This window comes from Cetorhinus maximus, chromosome 1 (assembly GCF_964194155.1).
Source record: "Cetorhinus maximus chromosome 1, sCetMax3.hap1.1, whole genome shotgun sequence".
Lineage (NCBI taxonomy): Eukaryota > Metazoa > Chordata > Chondrichthyes > Lamniformes > Cetorhinidae > Cetorhinus > Cetorhinus maximus.
In genome coordinates, this window is record NC_135879.1 from 29,958,183 (window position 1) to 29,978,700 (window position 20,518).

General features: G+C 42.8%; 1 protein-coding gene and 1 long non-coding RNA gene across 6 annotated transcripts in view; both read right to left on the minus strand.

The window, feature by feature from the left end:
* The window catches only part of inpp4b (inositol polyphosphate-4-phosphatase type II B), a 915,802-nt gene that overhangs the window by 414,004 nt on the left and 481,280 nt on the right, over nucleotides 1-20,518 (minus strand). The window lies entirely within an intron of this gene.
* LOC144679045 (uncharacterized) lies at nucleotides 17,601-20,516 on the minus strand. The gene is made up of 2 exons (XR_013576232.1): nucleotides 20,271-20,516; nucleotides 17,601-18,777 (listed from the first exon to the last, which is right to left on the minus strand). It is a non-coding gene; the product is annotated as an uncharacterized LOC144679045 (long non-coding RNA).

Consider the following 20,518-nt stretch of genomic DNA (forward strand, 5'->3'; position numbering starts at 1 on the left):
CCGCAACCATTCATTACCTCCCAGGTAGCACGATAAATTGAGCCTGGATGCTCTTTGTATGTGATTTCTGCATGTCCAGGATTAAGATGAGCTACTGCCCTGAAAGGAGGCAGTGACATGTACCTCAATGCATGCTAAGAGAGGCACAGCGGGCAGTTCTAGGTTAATCCAAAAAGAGGTCTAGTTGGGACACCCGGCAGGAGAATAGGAAGTCAAGGAGTGCTGAAATGTGCAGGAATGCGTTTGGAGTGGCACACTACCCTAGAGGAGAGAAATGAAAGTGCATCACGACATGGGAGAGGAGTTTAGTAGGGGGTAAAGAAAAATTAAAGCAGAAAAAATTGGAAATAGAGGCGATGAGTTCATATTCAAACTTTAGGCAATATTACAAATGTGAGATTTTCTAAGATTATGCTGTTTTGGGACTGTGTAAAATTGAGGAATGAAGGGAGCCATGTGACCTGTTCTAAATTCTGTTGGCAACAAGCCTGGGTGGCCTGGTTGTTAAAGGTTAAAGGTGGGGGGGGGTCCAAGTTGTTTTCTTGGGAGGAAGGTGCAAGGTGTTCATGCATGTAGACAATGCAAAACAGCTGTGATTACAGTGAATAGACTGTTAATCTCCAAAGTCTCAGGGCCGTATTAAGAATCTCAGGTCGTAAACAGTTATACTTTAAACTGTCCATTTAGCTCCAAGACAGAATAGAGTTGGAGGTCTAAAGGATAGCAAAGTAGCATTTCCACCTGGATACAAGGCCCATGTAATTTGCATGGCTATGGAGATAAGCTTTGAGAGGGGGAAGAGTCCATTCGAAGCTATTGTAGGATTGGCTTACAAGATGTTCCTTAAAATATCACTGAACCTCACAGACAGGCCCAGTCCACCAGAATCTGAGAGAGAAAGGGAACCAAGAGAAAGAGGCTGCCATTCGCTATGGCTCACCACACAAGTATGTGGGTCTCAATTGAAAAGACTGAGTTTGTGAGGACTTAAACAAGACTGAAAGATTTGCCTAGCTTTGACTAGAAGGGGGGAATCTCAAGGATATCCTTATGTAAAATCAATTCAGGAGCCAGGATTTTTCCCTCATCGGGTGGGCTCGGCCAGTCGGGAAGCCACGATTTCACGCAGGCGGGCCAAGTAAGGCCTGCCCAGCGTGCATCGTGAGCAGCGGCACTCAGCGCTGCCTGTGCAGGCAGGGGGAGGAGGGGGATCCAGGCCTAGCACGCAGTCCAAAAGAGCGCATCAATCTCCTTGAGGCACGGAGCTGCCTCAGGGAGATTGAAGCGCCTTTTTAAAAAATTAGTAAAGACAATAAAAATTTAATAAAACATGTCCCCTCATGTGACTCTGTCGCATGAGCTGGGGCGTGTTTGTAATTCAAAAATAAAGTTTTTTATTTTATCTGTATTTGCTTTACAGAAACCTCACCCTGCTCGTGGATGAGGTTTCCTAAAAAATGTAAAGGCTGCTTGGCCTTTTCGCCTGCCCATCAACCGTCAGGTTGGACGGGCAGCGCAAATTTTAAGTTAATTAGATTGTTAATGGCCTTGATAGGCCTTTTAATTATCGGCAGGCACGCTGCCGACTCCGGCACGCACCCGCTGAACGAACCAGCACGAGAATGTGCGACGTCGGGACACAAGTCTGACGCCATCACATGTCATTTTACACTCGGGCATGTCGTGTGCACGCCCGCATGCCCAGCATAATATTCTGGCCAGGGATTAGAAGCTATCTGGCTGGTAAAGGAAAAGAAGCAAAGCAAACCCTCAGGGGCTAAGAAACACTTCAGATGGGTTCCAGGAGAATAGAGTCACTACTTAAGGGAGAGAGTAAAGTATAAACTTAGAGGATGATTTTAAGTTGCATTAAAGCATTAACAAGAGAATTTTTCTGTAGTTTAGAGTATAGGTTGCCTACAAAATACTTATGGTTTGCTTGTACAATAAAAGTCTTAAAACTTGAAATATTGCCATTCAATTCCTTTAATTTGGCCACTGAGAATTCAAATTTCCTTTTACAAGATATTGGGGCAGAATTTTCCCCCCGTTGCGGGGGCGTGGGGGGAGAGATTAGGAATGGGCGTGTGGATTGTATTGGGTATTAGCCAATTATTCCACAATAGACATTAGTGTAGTTCGATGTAAAATTGCTCATTTTGTTGCAAATAACCTGCCAATTAAGGCCCGCCCAGCGTGACGTCCGCAAGGAAGCGCTATGCGCTCCCTGTGCGGGTGGAGGGGGATTCCCTGAGCCGAGAGCCCACGGAAGAGTGCACTCATCTCCCTGAGGCTAAGTGCTGCCTCAGGGAGATCAGCTCCTGTCTGAAAAAATTTTAAAAACAGAAGAAATAAATTTCCCTGACATGTCCCCTCATGTGACACTGTCACATGACAATTTTATTAAAAATTTTAAAACCTACACGAAACCTCATCCCGCCCTTGGATGGGGTTTCATGCTTTTTCTTAAGCCCGCCAGGGCTCCCGGCCTGCCCGCCAACCTTAAGGTTGGACAGGCAGGTCCATTCACTACTTTAACGACTTTGTCAGTGGCCTCAATTGGCCATTGACAGGTCGTCGGGCGCACAGCTAATTCTGCTGAGCCCCCGCCCACCTGAAAATTGAAATGGGGCGGGGTGACATGGGGAGTTCCGCCCGACATCATCCCGCGTCATTTTACGCGTCGGCAAGCGGGCCCCGCCCCCTCCCCCCCCCCCCCCCCCGCTCACCGACTGGGAAATCCTGGCTTTGGTCTCTACAGGGGTCATAACAGCAAATATAGGAAAGCTCCAAAGATGCGTGCAATTGCATCAGCAGCCAGAAGAAATAATGCAGCATCTAACCCGTAAGGAATTCATAATCCCTTTAAATAGCGTTGGTGGGAGCTCCTTCAAGCTGTTTAGTATCGTGTTCAATTTTTCGAGGTTGAGTGGGCGTGGGCTGGAACGTGGCATTTGGAAATTGCAATGCTGGAGTCAAATCAACATTGCAAGCTCATTGATGTCGTCAGGCACAGAGCATAATCACAGATCGCAATGTGAAATGAATGTATCATAAATGGAACGGAAAATTGAGATTTTGATGTGAATGGGAATTCAACGCAGAGGTGGAAGGAGGAGCTCCATTTGCCTTTATCACTTGCTAAGCTTGAAAGAGTAAGTATTTTAAAATAGGAGCTTATAATTAATGCGGTATTAAATTAATACTTTAAACTAGTTAAATCAGTTTTTAAAAACTTCTAAGTAAAACAGGTGAATTAATTATATAAAATATTCATTAATTAAATATATAAAACAAGGTTAAATAAAGGTGACAGAGCAGGAGGTGTGCTGCGTCAGCAGCATGTGGGAGTTTGCGGAGAGCAGCGTGAGCCCAGATATTTGCACTAACTGTTGGCAACTCAAGGAATTTCAGCTCAGAATTGTTGGTGCCGGAAAATGATTTTAGGTGTATTCACAAAAGACTTTTGTCCCATAAAATATCATAAGATCAATGCTATAACTTCAATGGTCAAAGAAGGCGCAGATGCCTTCCTGACTAGAATAAGGTGTCATGAAACTATAACAAAAACAGAATTACCTGGAAAAACTCAGCAGGTCTGGCAGCATCGGCGGAGAAGAAATCAGTTAACGTTTCGAGCCTTCATGGCCTTTCGGCAGAACTGAAGCATAGTTAGAAGAAGGGAGAAATATAAATTGGTTTAAGGTGGGGGGGGGGGGGGGGAGGGGGGGAGGTGGTGGTGGGGGGAGAGAGAGACACATTGAGGGTGTGGTGATTGTGGAGATGAGCAGATAATCAAAAGATGTCACAGACAAAAGGGTCAAAGAGGTGTTTTGTCTGAGAAAAGTGCTAATTAAGAATGGAGGACAGGATATTCAAAGTACAGCTCTAGTGGGGGTGGGGTGGAAAGGCTAACAAGGTTTTAGTTTTAGATTTAAAAATAATGGAAATAGGTGGGGAAATAAGAATCTATATAAATTATTGAAAAAAAAAGCGGGGGGGGGAGGGGGGGGGGAGTGGGCGGGAGAAACGGGGTGGGGGGAGGGGGAGTTTAAGATCTAAAGTTGTTGAATTCAATATTCAGCCCGAGTCATGAAACTATGCCTCTTTATTTTTGAAATATGATTTTTAAAACCTTCTACTGGCTGGAAATTCTGTAACTTGGAATGAGGCAGAGCAAAGTACTTTAAAATGCGAGGCCACCTTCCAAGGTAAAGGTGAGAAAAGCAATTGAGATCGCCCCTACCCCCGCCAAGGGAGTGTGAAGAGAAACATTTCTTGTAATTTACAGACATCAAAACTCAAAACTATCTAAGGAGGATATTAAAAATGCAAAGTGCTGGACTTAAATCAACTCTAATCTTATTAAGACAATGGGGAACTGCTAACCAGCCATGATATACAATCTGCACTCCACCCAAGACATTTAAACACTATCTTTCTATTTTTAGACTTTACTTACCTCTCATGAATCTCCCTGAGACAGCACTTTGCCTCAGGGAGCAGTGCGCTCTTTTGCGCGCATGTGTGAAAGAGCGCACTTTGACAGATGGGGAATACCTCCCCCCCCCGCACAGGAAGCGCATAGCGCTTCCTGTCGGTCAGGCCGCTGGGCGGGCCTTAATTGGCCCGCCCACTCAAAATTGCGGTGGGCCCCGTTTCGGTGGTGGGGGTCGGCTGTCCACCCGCTGCTGAGCCAGTGGGGCCCGCACGCCATCCGAGGGCAAAATTCTGACCAATGACTGCAGTAGACAATGTAAACAAATTCCTCTGGAATGTACAGCTAGCAGGACTTTAAGAACTTGTTTGCCAAGCCAGAGGCAGAGCTTATCAGAGGAAAGATTTTTCTTTAAAAGTCTTCATTACAAAATCTACCAACAAACCAAGATCGCATAAGAATTTCAACACCTTCTACATCTGGCCGGACCCAAAGAACCAGCTAACTTAACTCGGCCACAACGCTTTAACAATCTACACCTCAAGAACAAGCAAAGAACATCTAACCATATATTCTTTTAACTTTTTATTTGGACTCTAACTTTCCCTACTTCTGATACCTCTGTGTGTGTGACAGCGTGTCTTTTGTTATTTTTCCCTCAGGTTCAGTGGCTAATAAACTTGCTCTTTCTTTCAAGAAAGCCTCGTTTGATTGGCTCCTTATTGTTCACTGCGTAGATAGCAAAAAAAGTACATTTGGATTCAGAAAAAGCATCCACATGGAAAATAAAGTGAGAAACCTTTGTTGTGGCCAACTGAGGAGGCTGAATAGAAGGGATTCAGTTCACTCCTCCTTGCCTGGTCGTAACAAAGGCAATGCAAAATGGATTGAGCTATTAGCTCTGATATCATTCACCCAAGGGTGTTCAAGGTTATAGGTTTGTGCTCTGCTAACCTCTTGATCATATATTTAACAGCTCACAGTGGTGTGAGATGGTTGCCATGGGCTGCAGAAACGTACATGTGGTTCTACTATTTAAAAACAAAGAAGTCAGAAGCAGAAAATTACAGGCGCACTAACTTGACTTTAGTTTTAGCAAATTTGTGGTTCTGCATGGGGACTGATTACGAGTTCTGTAGAGATCAGTGTTAGGTCCATTGACCTTCACCAGTGGTCTGTATGAAGGCATCAAGAGAACTGAAAGTTTGCAGATGCTACACAGATTTGAGAGTGTTCGGAATTCATATGAGAAAAGTAGATTATAAATAGGTCGGGGTATGAATGGACAATGTGCCTCATCTAGCAGAGGTCATTTAATGTAGGTAAATTAAGTTTTATGTATGTGAATAGGGACATCTCCACACACATTTATGTTATCTAGGAAGTCAGATACTACTATAATCAAACACAAAACAAAAAATACTACATTGTCTTCAGATAGGATCTTGGTTTGGTCTCATTTAAAATAGTGTGTCCAGTTTTGGTTCCCTCACATGGTAGGAGATATAGAGGTCCTGGAAAAGGTCAGAGAGGCACCCCATCAGCCTACTCTCAATCATCAGCAAAGTTATGAAAGAACCTGCTAACAATGCTCTCAAGCAGCATTGTTCACCAATACTCACCAATGTTCAGTTTGGATTCTGCCAGGACCACCCCAGGCATCATTATAACCTTGGTCCAAGCAGGGACACAGGAGCTGAATTCCAGAGGCAAGGTGAGAGGGACTGCACCTGACATCAGGGCAGCATTTGTCCTATTGTGGCATCAGGTGCCTGATTAAATGGAATTCAGTGGGAATTGGACACAATGCTCCATAAGATATAAGAACGTAAGAAATAGGAGCAGGAGTAGCTCATATGACCCACGAACCTGTTTTGCCGTTCAATACTTTCAAGGTTGATCTGCCTCAACTCTACTTTCCCACCCACTTCCCATTTGCCTTGATACCATGAGAGACCAAAAACCTGTTTATCTCAGTTGAGAAGAATAGGAGGTGATCTTACTGAAACATACAGTGTTCTGAAGGAGCTTGACAGGTTAGACACCGAGAGATTGCCTCCCCTGGCTGGGGAATCTAGAACACAGGGGAACAGTCTCAGGATAAAGGGTCGAGATTATGTATTAGTGGGGAGGGAGTGTAGTATATTGCCAGATCTGAGCATTTGGTTATGTTGCCTTCTTTTGCTGCTCTTTGGTGAGGTGTAAATAAAGTTAGTTCAATAGTGTGAGTCCACATGTTAATCTTTTCTCAGTGCAATACCCAACAGGCATCATCCTGCCCCCAAGACATTTTGCTGGAGGTAGGTTTGGAGGGGAAACAGCTACCTGCCCACAGGCAGCATATAGTCCAAATGTCAAAGGACAACTGGAATATTCCTGCAGCGTCGGGAAAACGGTAGATGCCTGGAGGCACCACATGGCGGCAGATCAGCGGCCTGTGCTCCAAGTTATCCGTGAGCAATCCCTAACCTCTCCCATGTCTCCCTAGCCACAGCTGCGGCCACTGGCCATTCTTTGGAGGGCTTCTTCCTCCACAATGATGGCCCAGCAGCTGTGGCCATTCCTTCAAATTTGCTGACTGGGCAGCTTAAGATAGAGGGCCTTCTCCAGCCATTAACTGGCCAATTCAAGCAAAATCACTATCAGCTGACTACTCCTGATACAATGCAGGTTCAAGAACCCCATTTGACACTAACATCAGGATCCCACCCAAAGTGCAAAATCCCGCCCACATCACTTTTATGGTGATTAGATCTAAATCATTTATCTCTTTTTCTGCCGCTACTTCATCTATCTTATTACAAATGCTTTGTGCATTCAGATAAAGAACCTCTAATTTTTTTACCACTATTCTTTGCATGGACCTTATTTGCTGATGCTGTATACAGTCAAACTCTCAATCACTTCTTCTCCCACTGTTGCATCATGGCTGCAGTATGTACCATCTACTAGATGCACTGCAGAAACTTACCAAGGCTTCTTCAACAGCACCTTACAAACCCACGACTTCTACCTATCTTTGCGTCATCAGCAAATTTAGCAATCATACATTCGGTCCCTTCATCCAAGTCATTGATATAAATTGTAAATAATTGAGGGCCCAAGCACTGATTCCTGTGGCACTCCACGTATCACATCTTGCCAACCTGAAAAAAGACGCATTTATCTCTACTCTCTGCTTCCAGTTAGCTAACCAATCCTCTTTCCATGCTAATATGTTACCCCACATCATAAGCTCTTATTTTGCATAATAACCTTAGACGTGGCACCTTGTCAAATGTCTTCTGGAAATCTAAGTACAGCACATCCACAGGTTCTCCTTTATCCATGTTGCTTGTTACTTCCTTAAAGAACTCCAATAAATTAGTGAAACATGATTTCCCTTTCACAAAACCATGTTGACTTTGTTTGATTGCATTGAGATTTTCTAAATGCCCTGCCTCCTTAATAATAGATTCCAACAATTTCCCAACACATGTTAAGCTGTAGTTTCCTGATTTCTGTTCCTTTTCTTCTTGAATAGAGGATCACATTCACTATTTTCCAATCTAAAGGGACCTTTCCTGAATCTAGGGAATTTTGGAAAATTAAAACCAATGCACCTACTATTTCAGCAGACACGTCTTTTAAGACCCTATGATGAAGTCCATCAGGACCCGGGGACTTGTCAGCTTTTAATTCTAATAAATTGCTTAGTACCCTTTCCCTGGTGATTGTAATCATTTTAAGTTCCTCCCTCCCGTTCAACTCCTGATTCACAATTATTTCTGCGATGTTATTTGTGTCCTCTACAATGAAGGCAGATGCAAAATATCTGTTTAGTTCATCCACCATTTCCTTAGTTTCCATTATTAATTCCCCATTCTCACTCTCTAAGGGACCAACGTTCACTTTACTTACACTTTTTCTTTTTAAATACCTGTAGAAACTCTTATTATCTGGTTTTATATTTCTAGCTAGATTTCTCTCTTGGTCTAATTTCTCCCTCATTAATCTTTTAGTCATTCTTTGCTGTTCTTTATATTCTGTCCAATCTTCTGACCTGCCACATCTTTGTGGAATGCTATGCTTTTTCTTTCAATGTGATACTATCTTGAACTTCTTTAGTTAGCCACGGATAGTGGGTCCTTCCCTTAGAGTCTTTCTTTCTCGCTGGAAATAATCTTTTCTGAGTATTCTGAATTTTTAAAAAATTCATTTGCAGGATGTGGACTTCGATGGCTGGGCCAGCATTTATTACCCATCTCTAGTTGCCCTTGAGAAGGCGGTGGTGAGCTGCCTTCTTGAACTTGAAGGTACACCCACAGTGCTGTTAGGAAGGGAGTTCCAGGATTTTGACCCAGCGACAGTGAAGGAACTGTGATATATTTCCAAATCAGGATGGTGAGTGTCTTGGAGGGGAACTTCCAAGTGCTGGTGTTCCTATGTGTCTGCTGCCCTTGTCCTTCTAGATGGTAGAGGTCGTGAGTTTGGAAGGTGCTGTCCAAGGAGCCTTGGTGAATTCCTGCAGTGCATCTTGTAGATTGTACACACTGCTGCTACTGTGCATCCGCGGTGGAGGAAGTGAATGTATGTGGATATGGTGCTACTCAAGCGGGCTGCTTTGTCCTGGACAGTGTCAAGCTTCTCGAGTGATGTGGGAGCGGCACTCATCCAGGCAAGTGGAGAGTATTCCATCACACTCCTGAAATCTCTTTAAATGTCTGCAACTGCATCTCTAATTTCCTAGTTCACTTTATCCAGCTCTGTCTTCATGCCCTCATAATTGCCCTTATTTAAATTTAAACACTAGTCTTAGATCCACTCCTGTCTCCCTCAAATTGAATGTGAAATTCAATCATATTATAATCACCATTACCTAGGGGCACCTTCATTATGAAATGGGAGGTGTCAGCTGTGGCTCAGTTCATAGCACCCTCGCCTTTGAATCAGAGGGTTGTGGGTTCATGTCCCACTCCCAGAAACCAAGAACTGTGATTGTACTCGAAAGAGTTGCAATCTGTGACTGTTGATAACTCGAAAGAGTTTCATTATGAGATCATTATTTAAACCTGTCTCATTGCTCATTACCAGATCTAGTATAGCCTGCTGTCTGGCTAGTGGTAAAACATGCTGCTCCAAGAAACTGTTCCAAAACACTCTACAAACTCATAGATTTTATAGAGGTGTTCAAATTCATGAGGGGGTCTGGACAAAGTTGGTAGGGAGAAACTGTTCTTATTGGTGGAAGGATCGAGGATTAAAGGTCACTGATTTAAAGTGATGAAAAGCAACGGTGACGTTAAAAAAAAAGCTTTTTTCATCAGCAAGTGGTTAGGATCTGGAATACCTTGCCTGAGAACATGGCGGAGGCAGATTCAATCATGGCTTTCAAAAGGGAATTGAACAATTGTCTGAAGATTAAAAAGTTTGCAGAGTTACAGGGAAAAGGTTGGAGAGTGGGGCTAGCTGAGTTGCTCTCAGAGAGAGTCGGCGCAGACACAATAAACCAAATGGCCTCCTCTGTGTTGGAACCATTCTGTGATTCTATGGGCAGAATATTAAGCTTGGCGGGCGGGCGCACGCCCGACCCAGCTGAGCATAAAATTACGCGCGATGACTTTGGGCAAGGGTCCCAATGTCATCGCGCTGTCCCGTGATATTTTGTTTGGCGGGCACACTGCAGACAATTAAAAAGGCCTGTTAAGGCCATTATAAAGGTAATTAATTCAAATTTATGTCCAACCTTATGGTTAGTGCGCAGGCGAAAAGGCCAAGCAGCCTTTGCACTTTTTAAGAAACCTCATCCACGGGCGGGATCAGGGCGGATGAGGTTTCCTAAAGCAAATAAAAATCAAATAATAATTTTACACTTAAATTAAAAACATGTCTCTGCTCAGAGTCACATGAGGGGACATGTTTTATGACATTTTTATTTTCTTCATTTTTTTTTAAAACAGCGCTTTATCTCCCTGAGGCAACTGTGTGCTTCAGGGAGATAAGTTCGCGCTTGGCCCGCTCGCCCTCCTCCCCCACCCGCACAGGTAGTGCTGAGCACTGCCACTCATGTCTCACGCTGGGCGGGCCTTAATTGGCCCGCCAGCGTGAAATCGCAGTGCAGTGCCGATCGGGGACAGCAGTCAGCTTCCCGACTGCGCCTGCCAAGCCCAGAGGCCAAGGTCAAAATTCTACATGTGCTTCCAAGTCATCATGCTCTCCTGGAACTTGATTTTGATCAACTTTGGGCATTAGAGATGGATGGGCTTAATGGGCCAGTCAGCACCTTTTCCAGGATTGTATTTTCATACGTTTGCAACGTGCGCTGAATTAACATTCATGTCCCTGAAGTGCAACAATAATGCTCTAAATGATTGTGCCATTGAATTTCCCCCCTCACCAATTCCACAACTCTGCATTGCGTCTTAAAATCACCGCAACAAATGTCACAGGTATACAGATAATATTTCTGCTTCTCACTTTGGGCAAATGGACAGCAAATGTTTCAACATGTTGATTTGGTCAATTAAATCATATTAGAATCAAGATGCATCTAATGATGGTCACAGTGCAGTAGAAATCACTATGACTAACCCAGGCTAATATGAATATTCCCAATATTCTTCAAAATTACATAAGAATTAAAAGGCCTTTGGTGTGACTAAGGATTTCAATCATTGGTCAGTGACATGACAAAATCCTACTTGACCCAGAGATGAGATTTCTTCTCCACATTTTTCCATCAACAAGACCACCACTGCAACATTTATCCTCTCTAATTCGACTCCTTCCCCAAATCCCATTATTACTTCAAGGCTCAACATCTTTAAAACTCTGCGTCAGCTTCTGTGCTTCCATCTTCTACAATTACTACATACACAAACTGCCACACACTCAAAATACCACTGTCTGTGTCCTTCCCTGCTAAAACCCATTACCCCGATCCTCATCCTCTGACGATGACTCCCCAACTTCCTACAAGTCATTTTCAAGATACTTATCCTTCCCTCAGGCTTCCACCCTTTGGAAATTCCTCTTTCTAAATTTCTTTTGCTTGCTTTTTCCCTTCATGCTTCCAAAACCTTTTAAGGGCTTTTCACGTCAACAGCTCTCATAGCCACTCCTCAACTCTATTCTTTTCTTTCCCACACAGTGTCCCTTTCAGTCCTTGATCTGTAAAGCACCCCAGGATGACTTTCTGACATGCAGAGCACAACATAATTGTAGGTTGTTGTTGCTGCCGGTCTAGCGATTTAAATAAATATATTTGTCTAAAAAGCTTCTGTAAAACTCCACCTGAAAATACTGCATAATGAAATTCTCAACAGTTCTTCCCCTGTAAATTATATTTGCCTGTGGTGCAAATTTTAACTACTACTGCTGCCAAAATCCAGACCCATGCCTTTGAGTAAAGTTTATAACAGGGTTTTGCTCAGAGCCCTCATTGACGACAACACCTAAAGGGCTATTGAAAAGTTTAGCCAACTGGACAGCTGAGTTGCATTTTCAGGAGAAGTAAACTTGCCAGCTTTGGCATGCTTCTTGAGACCAGTTGATGGAAAGTATTTTGCTCAAATGGCTTACTGGAGTGAAGGTACTTTTTTTTCCCCATCTGGTGCTTGCATTGTCAAATTTCTTTAAAAAATAAATAATTAAGGTGCTTTAAATATTGAAAACAATATTCCCAGAGAAGCCATCATGGAAGGTCACTATGCAAAAACAACGAGATTCATTATATGGAGAGAGAAGCTAAGTGTCACACACCCCGAGTCACTATTGCGCATTTCACAATGGCTACTTATATAAGGTACTAGTCTTGAATTAGACGGCCTATGCGACATCCACTGAGGATGTCACATGGTGTAGGAGGAAAAAGGGCGGGGCAACAAGAAAACAAAAAATAATGGCAGAAGCAAAATAGACACTACAATGATGTTAACAGGTCAATCTTTTATTTTCGGTTTCCACATTTTTCCTCCATTCTTTTCTCCTGAATGAACTCTCATTGTGGGGTATGATTCCACAACCACAGTAGTCTTAAAGTCATCTGCTTGGCTACAATCCGCTGTTGTACTCGGAGGTGACTACTCAATGATCATGGACTTAACTCCAAAGTTTGCCAGCTAGCTTGCCTTGGCTCGCTGAATTAAAGGATAAAGTGTCAAAATGGCTGACTGAAAATTACTTTTGATGCAAATCCATTTCAAAGTGAGTTTTCACATTGTTGGAGAAGATGAGGTTCACAGACAATAACTGAATGGTTAAGCGACAGACATGATGCTGCTGGTTGGTGGCAGTAAATCTGCACGAACATGGTCTAGGCCAATGGTCACTCAGTGATGGGTGTTTCAAACTGCAGCATCAATTGGTAACAACTTGGATGACTGAGCAATTCTATTTGATGTTCATTCTGCACATCCCATGAGGAGAGGGTTGGAAAAGATGGCCAACATGTTACCAGGCTTTAAAAAAAACCAGGCTTGTTAACCATACCCAAGAGGGCTCCCTGGACACCATGGTTGTGTGATAAATGAAAATATGAACTAACAACGGTTGCACAAAATATCAGAACTCTTCTTGACAGGCAAGCTAAAGAATGACCAGAGAATTGTGTGAGATGCATGAGAGCTAGTAGCTCGCTGTAGCAATCAATATTGCTACAATGAATAAGGACAGGCCTACTGGAGATCAACAATTAGCGTAAGGTGTGACTGGCAATATTTTATTCTAGTGCAACTAAGCAGAAGAGGTGTCACATACTACAGGTGTAGTATTTGCAATTTACAATGATATTATCGTGAAGTTAGACAGTGTTCTAAAAGGCATCAATGAATGTCTGAGATCTGTGAGATTGCCATTGAAACAGTAGCACTGTCTCATCATTATTAATGCCATGCACAGCGGAGAATGCTGGACCAATTCCCATACCATATGTTCGAAGATACTTCTGGCAATCCAATCATGTTGTTGCAAAACTGTTTCGAAGTCTATTAGGTGCTAAGATGTGAAGCAACTTAATGACCCAAATATCAAGTAGGAGCTGTGCAGTCCTATCACTGGAGGGTTTTTGTCAAGTGTATCGCCTTCAAATGATGCCAAGAGCAAGTGGACAGCACTGCATACTAATATACAAAGGCATTGTTGACATAATCAGCCTATTCACAGATTCCAATTCTGCTGCAAAGAAAGTATCCCACAAAATGTTAGCTCTCTGATTCATGCTAAATTGCAGAAAATCAAAGATCATTGATGGCATTAAAAAGTTAATAATATCCAATGCTTTGCAAAACATTCTCCGGTACAGTAAAGAACGTAGACACCTATCAGAACTACACAAGAATGCTACCTTTGTTTATGGGCAAAACTGAAACCAAGCAGAGATGTCAGAGTATTTAGAGAACTATTGATTAGGCTGCCATCAATATGGATGAAGTCCTTGGCAGAGTCATTATAGCAATATGAAATTGATTCCCATAATTGCAGGGAATAGTGAAGGCATCAAGTTAATGAAGCAAGCCTCCAAAAATTGAAGGAATCTACAAGTTCAGCAAAACAGACCAATTGGAGAGATGGTAATGCTCCATGAGAATGCAATAACTATTAACATCTCCAAGCAAAAGAGACAGAAGAGTGATTCTGGCAATTAATGGGGAATTTTATTGCTTTTGATGGGGAAATACTTGCAAATATCCTTCTCACATGCCTCAAGATGTCACTGACTCAACCATTTTAGACGCACAGTGACTTCAGAGAAAATTGTAGCTCCGCTGGTTTTAATCATTCCCCCGATTCAGAAGAAATGTGTGCAGTGGCACAAGGTCCTCCATATGATCTTCATTGTCTTGACGGATATTTTTGACATATTCAATTGACCAAATCTGTGGAAATTGATGTCCAAATTTGATTAGCTTGTATTTTGTGGCAGCTCTAAGATAAAAATGCTTGATAGAGTAGGTTCTCATGGAATGCTATCCTTGCCATTTGCCATCAGGCCATTGGAGTGAAACTCACAGAAAAGGTAATTGTTTCAAGGTCACGTGTTATGTTTGGAAAAGATTGCTAGCGGTTGTGAAGTGGGATTCAGGTTTATAGAAGTATTGAGCAACACTTCTTGATTTCTATATCAGGGAAATTCAATGAAGAAAATTGCTGTTCCTTAATGCAGGTGGTATGGGAAGTGAGTCCATGACTGATGATTATACATGGACTCTGCAAGGGGCTAATTTTAACGTATTGAAAAGCCTTTTCTTGCTCGGATCTTTCTCAATTTCCTCAGCAAAAGTGTGTGCTGGCATCATTGTGAATTGCAAACACTACACCTGCAGTACGTGCCATCTTTTCTGCTTGGTTACTCTAGAACAAGATGTGGCCAGCCACATCTTTCACTAATTGTTGATTTCCAGTCAGCCTGTCCTTATTCATTGTAGCAATATGGAGCAAAAATGTAGAAAGAGGAAGTTAAAAGATTGTTATAGCGAACTAGCTATTATTAGCTAGTGATTGTTAGCGAGCTTAGCTCTTAAGCACCTCATACAGTTCTCTGGTCATTCCTTAGCTTGCCTGTCAAGACGAGTTCTGATATTTTGTGCAACCATTGTTAGTTCATATTTTCATCTATTACACAACCATGGTGTACAGAGAAGCCTATCAGCTATGTTAACAAGCCTGGATTTTTACAAACCTGGTAATGTTAGGCCATCTTTTCCAGCCCCCTCCTCAATCGGTTAGCAGAATGATCATCAAAAAGAGCTGCTCAGTCATTCAAGTTGTTACCAATTGATGCTGAAGATTTACTGCTACCAGACAGCATTATCATGCCTGTTGCTTCATAGCGACATTAAACACAGCAGAGACCAGGGAGCACACAATAATTTCCACTGGAAAATACTTTAATCCGGGTAGACTGCAAGCCTGATCCAAGACAAAAGGGAGGTCATATGTGAGGTCTTCTTTGCAGTTGACTGCTCCAGAGATACACACTCAGAAGGATCAGCAGCTCACTGCAGATTGATTTGCTACAATGGAAAACAACTATGACCTTATTAAACCTGAAAAAAAGATAGGTCATATATCAACCAGCCTCAGGGAAACACTATACCAAACCCACAGTCACATTGGCAAAACTCAAATAAATATTGTCATCCAGTTCATCTAATGACTAACACCTTGCCAAATGATGCACTACTATAGCACTTTATCAGATAATGCACTAATACTCTTGTTTGGTTCAGGTGGTAGCACTCCTGCCTCTGAATCAGAAGGTTGTGATTTTAAGCCTCAATTCAGGACTGGAGCAAAAAATCCAAGCTAACATTTAAGATTAGTGCTGAGAGGTATGTCATTTGTTGAATGAAAAGTTAAACAAAGTCAAACGTCTGCCTTCTATGGCCGTTCGTGTGGATGTTAAAAATTCCATGGATTTTTCGAAAAAGGGTAAGTTGTCCTGTGTCCTGGACAACATTATTCCCTTAGCCAAAAACCACTGAAAATCAAATTAAATTAATTGCTTTTTCGTCTGTTTTTTGTGGGGCGGTACTGTATATAGAACAGCTGCCCCCGTTCACCTGCAATGACTTGCTTGTAGACATTTCTGATAAGGTGCTATATAAACACAAGTTATTTCTTATTGAATAAACATAAAAGTGCCTCCTCATAACTGAAAAACCAACTCAATATTTAGAAGACTTAAAAGGAGGGCCTGGAACTAACAGGTGAATAAAGCTCATAGCACAGCTGAAGGTGTTTTTTTTTCCACCCCCAATATGGATGAGAAATTGGACAGGTTACCACCATCAGTTGATAACAAAACAGAATTACCTGGAAAAACTCAGCAGGTCTGGCAGCATCGGTGGAGAAGAAATCAGTTAACGTTTCGAGTCCTCATGACCCTTCGGCAGAACGGAAGGGTCATGAGGACTCGAAACGTTAACTGATTTCTTCTCCACCGATGCTGCCAGACCTGCTGAGTTTTTCCAGGTAATTCTGTTTTTGTTTTGGATTTCCAGCATCCGCAGTTGCTTTTAGCTTTTTGTTTTTACCATCAGTTGATAGTTTGGTAAGTTTCACCTCCAGCATCTGCTACAGACAAGGTGATAGCATCTTGAAACTCATTGATCTGTGTGTCTCTGGGTGATAAATCAGCAGTCTGTGGAGATTGTAATATGTAAGGTGCAGGATGTTCCAAAGCTTGTTACATTGGTTCCTGCCTCGTAACAGGGGCGGGACCCTCTAGGAGTATTTTGATAGGTTCCCAAATCAGTTAAAGTGTCATTGAATAGCTCTTCTTGAGGCAGTCAGTTTCGGGAGTGTGGGGAGCAGCAGGAAGAAGCTCCATTAAATCCAAGTGCTGCTGTCAGCTCTGAGGAGCTGTTAAGAAGAGTCAGAGGAAGCCTAGATAATCAAAGAGGGCTCAGGGGAAGCCCCAGTAATCAAACAGAAGAAGCCCAGAAGACCTGAGGAGGCAGCCGATGGTTGGTGACTCCTTACTGCAGATGTTTGGAGCAGTGGTGTTCTGCTTGGCACGGCCATAAATGTGAAAGCGTGCTTGTAAGCTAGTGTTTGAGTGTACTCGGGAATCCAGAGAGAAGGAACCTTGGATGGCAAGACTGAAATCCTGTGAAGTGGACCATTGTTAAAGCCGTCTGAGTGGGAGCAACTTTTGGAGAGGATTCCAAGCAGAGTTCTTTGAAGGTGAAGCTGGGAATCCCTTGTGAGGCAGAGTTTCAACAAGATTGTTTAACTTGGTGCTTACGGAAGTTTGAGTGGGTTCTTCAGAAATCAATGGACTCTGTCTTGGTTGCATTTGTCATTTACCCTCTAGTGTTCGTCTGTTAATTCACATGTACCTCATACTCACCCTGCGAGAGGATACATATTGTAAATTGTTTTATCTTTCTGAACTTGTATAGTAGTTTGCCTTTGTTTGGTCAAAACCCATAGAATCTTTTGGCTTTATTCCAAAGCAGGTGTTCTGAATCTCAACCTTTATCTACTGTAAACAAAATGTTATTTGTCCCTAACCGGATCTCCGGGTCTAGCCAGGGATCATAACAAGTGAGGACTGCTGAAATCCCTGTTCTCTTCCCAACTGTATGCAATCAGTAAACTTTTGAGAGGAAGACATGTGTGTTTTTAAATGCCTGACTGTGTGAACAATTTGAATAACCAGCAGCAAGCATTTCATGGGTTCAGATAAAGAGGATTGTTTATTTACATGGTCACCCCCAAATCTAACGCTACGGCATTAATTCACAAAGTCACACACACAACGCACTCAAGGAAAATACAGTAGAAAAGAATACTGCGCTTTAGCAGGTCATAAGCAAAAGAATAGTTCCCAATTCACATTATGCCTTGTCCTGGAAAACACAAGTTGCAGGCCTGATGAAGAAGATATCTTCACTCCTGAAGGGTAGTTTAGGTAAGTCCAACAGCCAAAGACATCTGCCAAAGTCATTTCAGGATTCGCTCGTAGGGACAATGTTATGGCCTCCGGCTCTTTTAAGGAATAGGTGTTACTGGTGCTTCTGCTGCTGCTGTCTCTTACTTTCTCAATCAGCATTTAAAGGTTACAAAGGAGCAAACATGGTTGCCTTACCATGTGACCCTTCACAATTGCAGTTCCTGTTCCAAAAACGGTTGTGGTCTTGGGTTGATTAGCCACATCCTAGTTTATTGTTTGAAGACAATTATCCTGAGGGGGTTAAGACAATCACCTTCTTTGTTTCAAAAAAGGACTCATATAATTTGCGATTGTATTTTGATGCTATCAGGATGTGTGTAGTTGCCACCTTTTTGCTTGGGATGTCTCCTTTTGTCTCTGTTAGACAGTGAGTCCGTTTTTGAATACAGAAGCCTGGTCATCTGACCTTCAGTAGCCATCTTTGTAACACATTGACTTTTCCTCTATAAAGTGGACAATTTCAAAGAGTCCACATTGAATAAAGTGTGTGTCTTAAAAGTTAGGAATATGACATACCTTCACTGGGCATGACACATCTGAAGAAAATGATCACTGGCAAGATCCTCAATTGTGGCAAAACCATGGACATTGAGGCCATGTTGATACAAGCAGAGCTGCTCTGGTCAGGGGTCCAGAATATCAAAAAGAATCCTTTACAAGTTGGAGCAGAAGTACATAAATTGGGTAGGTAATCAAAGAGATACAGGAACATGCTGTAGCACAGCCTTGAGCTGTTAAACATTGTTGACAGCTGGGAAAATCTTGCAGCCGACCACATGTGAAAAACAATACATAGCAGTGTTAGCCTGTTCAAATGCCAAACGCTGATCTCCTGAAGAAGCGGCAATGACAAAAGCATCAACAACAGCAGCCTGTTGAATCCAGATGACTGCTTGCGTCTCTGAAATGTGGCAAGCAGATTGTCTCAGTTATACTTCAACAGTTATCAGCATGGTCATCAAGGCTGGCTTGCTTTCCAACAAGGATTGTTATCTTGGAAAGAAAGGATTGCTAACACCAGTCCTCCAGTACCTTACCCAAAGAGTCATTCGTCATATTTGAGCTTGGATTTCGAGTGTTGGCCAGCTGGTATGACATCACCATTAAAGTTAATCACGATTTCATGAACGTTAACACCAAATAATTTTCCGGAAAAGTGCATGAATGGAGAACAGGGGGGATTTACAGGCTTCCCCACGGTGAGTTTGGTGAGAGTGCATTTAATCAGGCAGGAGGATGGCAGATGGGGACCTTACTGCCTTCCTGCCTCCACCCCGTTTAAGTCCATGGTGGGAAGGCCATGCAGGGAGCACAACAAGCAAAATCTTACAGGGATTCAAAGACCTGATCGAGGGACCCAGCATCAGGAAGGGGGGCTGGGACCCGCAAAGAGCCACTCTGCCCTTCTGCTGACCCTCCTGCGCCACAACCTCCCTCCAATTATCCCTCACCTATCGCCTGGGATTCAGCAACGGTCCTAGGCTTTGGGTGGGTGTATCTCCAGCAGCAGTCACTGTGTCCCCAGAGGTGCTGCCGTTCAATAGCAATGCCAGCCTCTGATTGACTGGTAGCTCTCAACGGGCAGGACTTCCACCCCCAGGATCCTTGATCTCACGTTAGACCTGCGGCTGTCCAGTTAAGTGCCTGAGTGGCACTTAATTCTTGGGCCTTCCCTAAAAATGGTAGTGCGGGGCTCTCACAGGTGAGACCCCCATTGCCTCCATTAAACCCATCCCCAGGAGCGGACATACTCACTGACTTTTCTACTCCCCAGCCCAAAGGGGTTGAAGACAATTGTCAGGACCAAAATGATGCATGGATAAACAGTTAATTCTTACCAGAATAACATCTGGGAGTTTCTAGCCTGCATGGTTTAGTACAGCAGGTGTGACTGTAAAAATTCTATTTATCCAGGAAATACATTATCCTTTGTGTTTTTACTCCTGAAGCAGAATGCCTGAAAAATTACTTTTCATTAGTGCACAGTAGTGCCAACTGTCAGCAATGAAAAATATTTTATGTAATACTTTATGCCATTTGCTGCAAAAGTATTTCTGCGCAATCGGTTCCAGTTCATATGGTTCCAAAATAATAAATGTTCAGAAGAAAGTTACAGTAGTGGTTTCTTGGAGCAGTTCGGAACGATACTAGGTTGATCATAATTCCCAAAGTTACCCAATTACTGCAGAAGTTAATCCACTACCTTGAATTAGAATTTTAGCTCGAGATAAGCAAGCACCCTCAGATCAAAATGAACCTCATCCATCAAATCCAAAACTTCCATTAACTGATAAGATTGCTGTCTCTTCTCCCTCATTAACAAGTTACACACGTAGTTCCACTGTATAAACATTAAACATTTATTTCCTTCAGAAAGCTTTGTTCGGACCTCACCTGACAGAACCTTTCAGTTTAAGCGAGGTGCTTGAATCACCACTTTTGTTAAGGCTTCATCTGTCACATTAACATGCTGCTTGTAGTTGATCCCTGTATAAATAAAGTAGGTGCCTTCTCTAACGTAGAAGTTATCAAACTCTACCACAATGCAGCTTTATCGCTATCAACATTATGTGCAGAATCTTCTGTCCGGCATGCGAGGGTGGGCCCCGCTCACCGACACATAAAATGACGCACAGTAACGT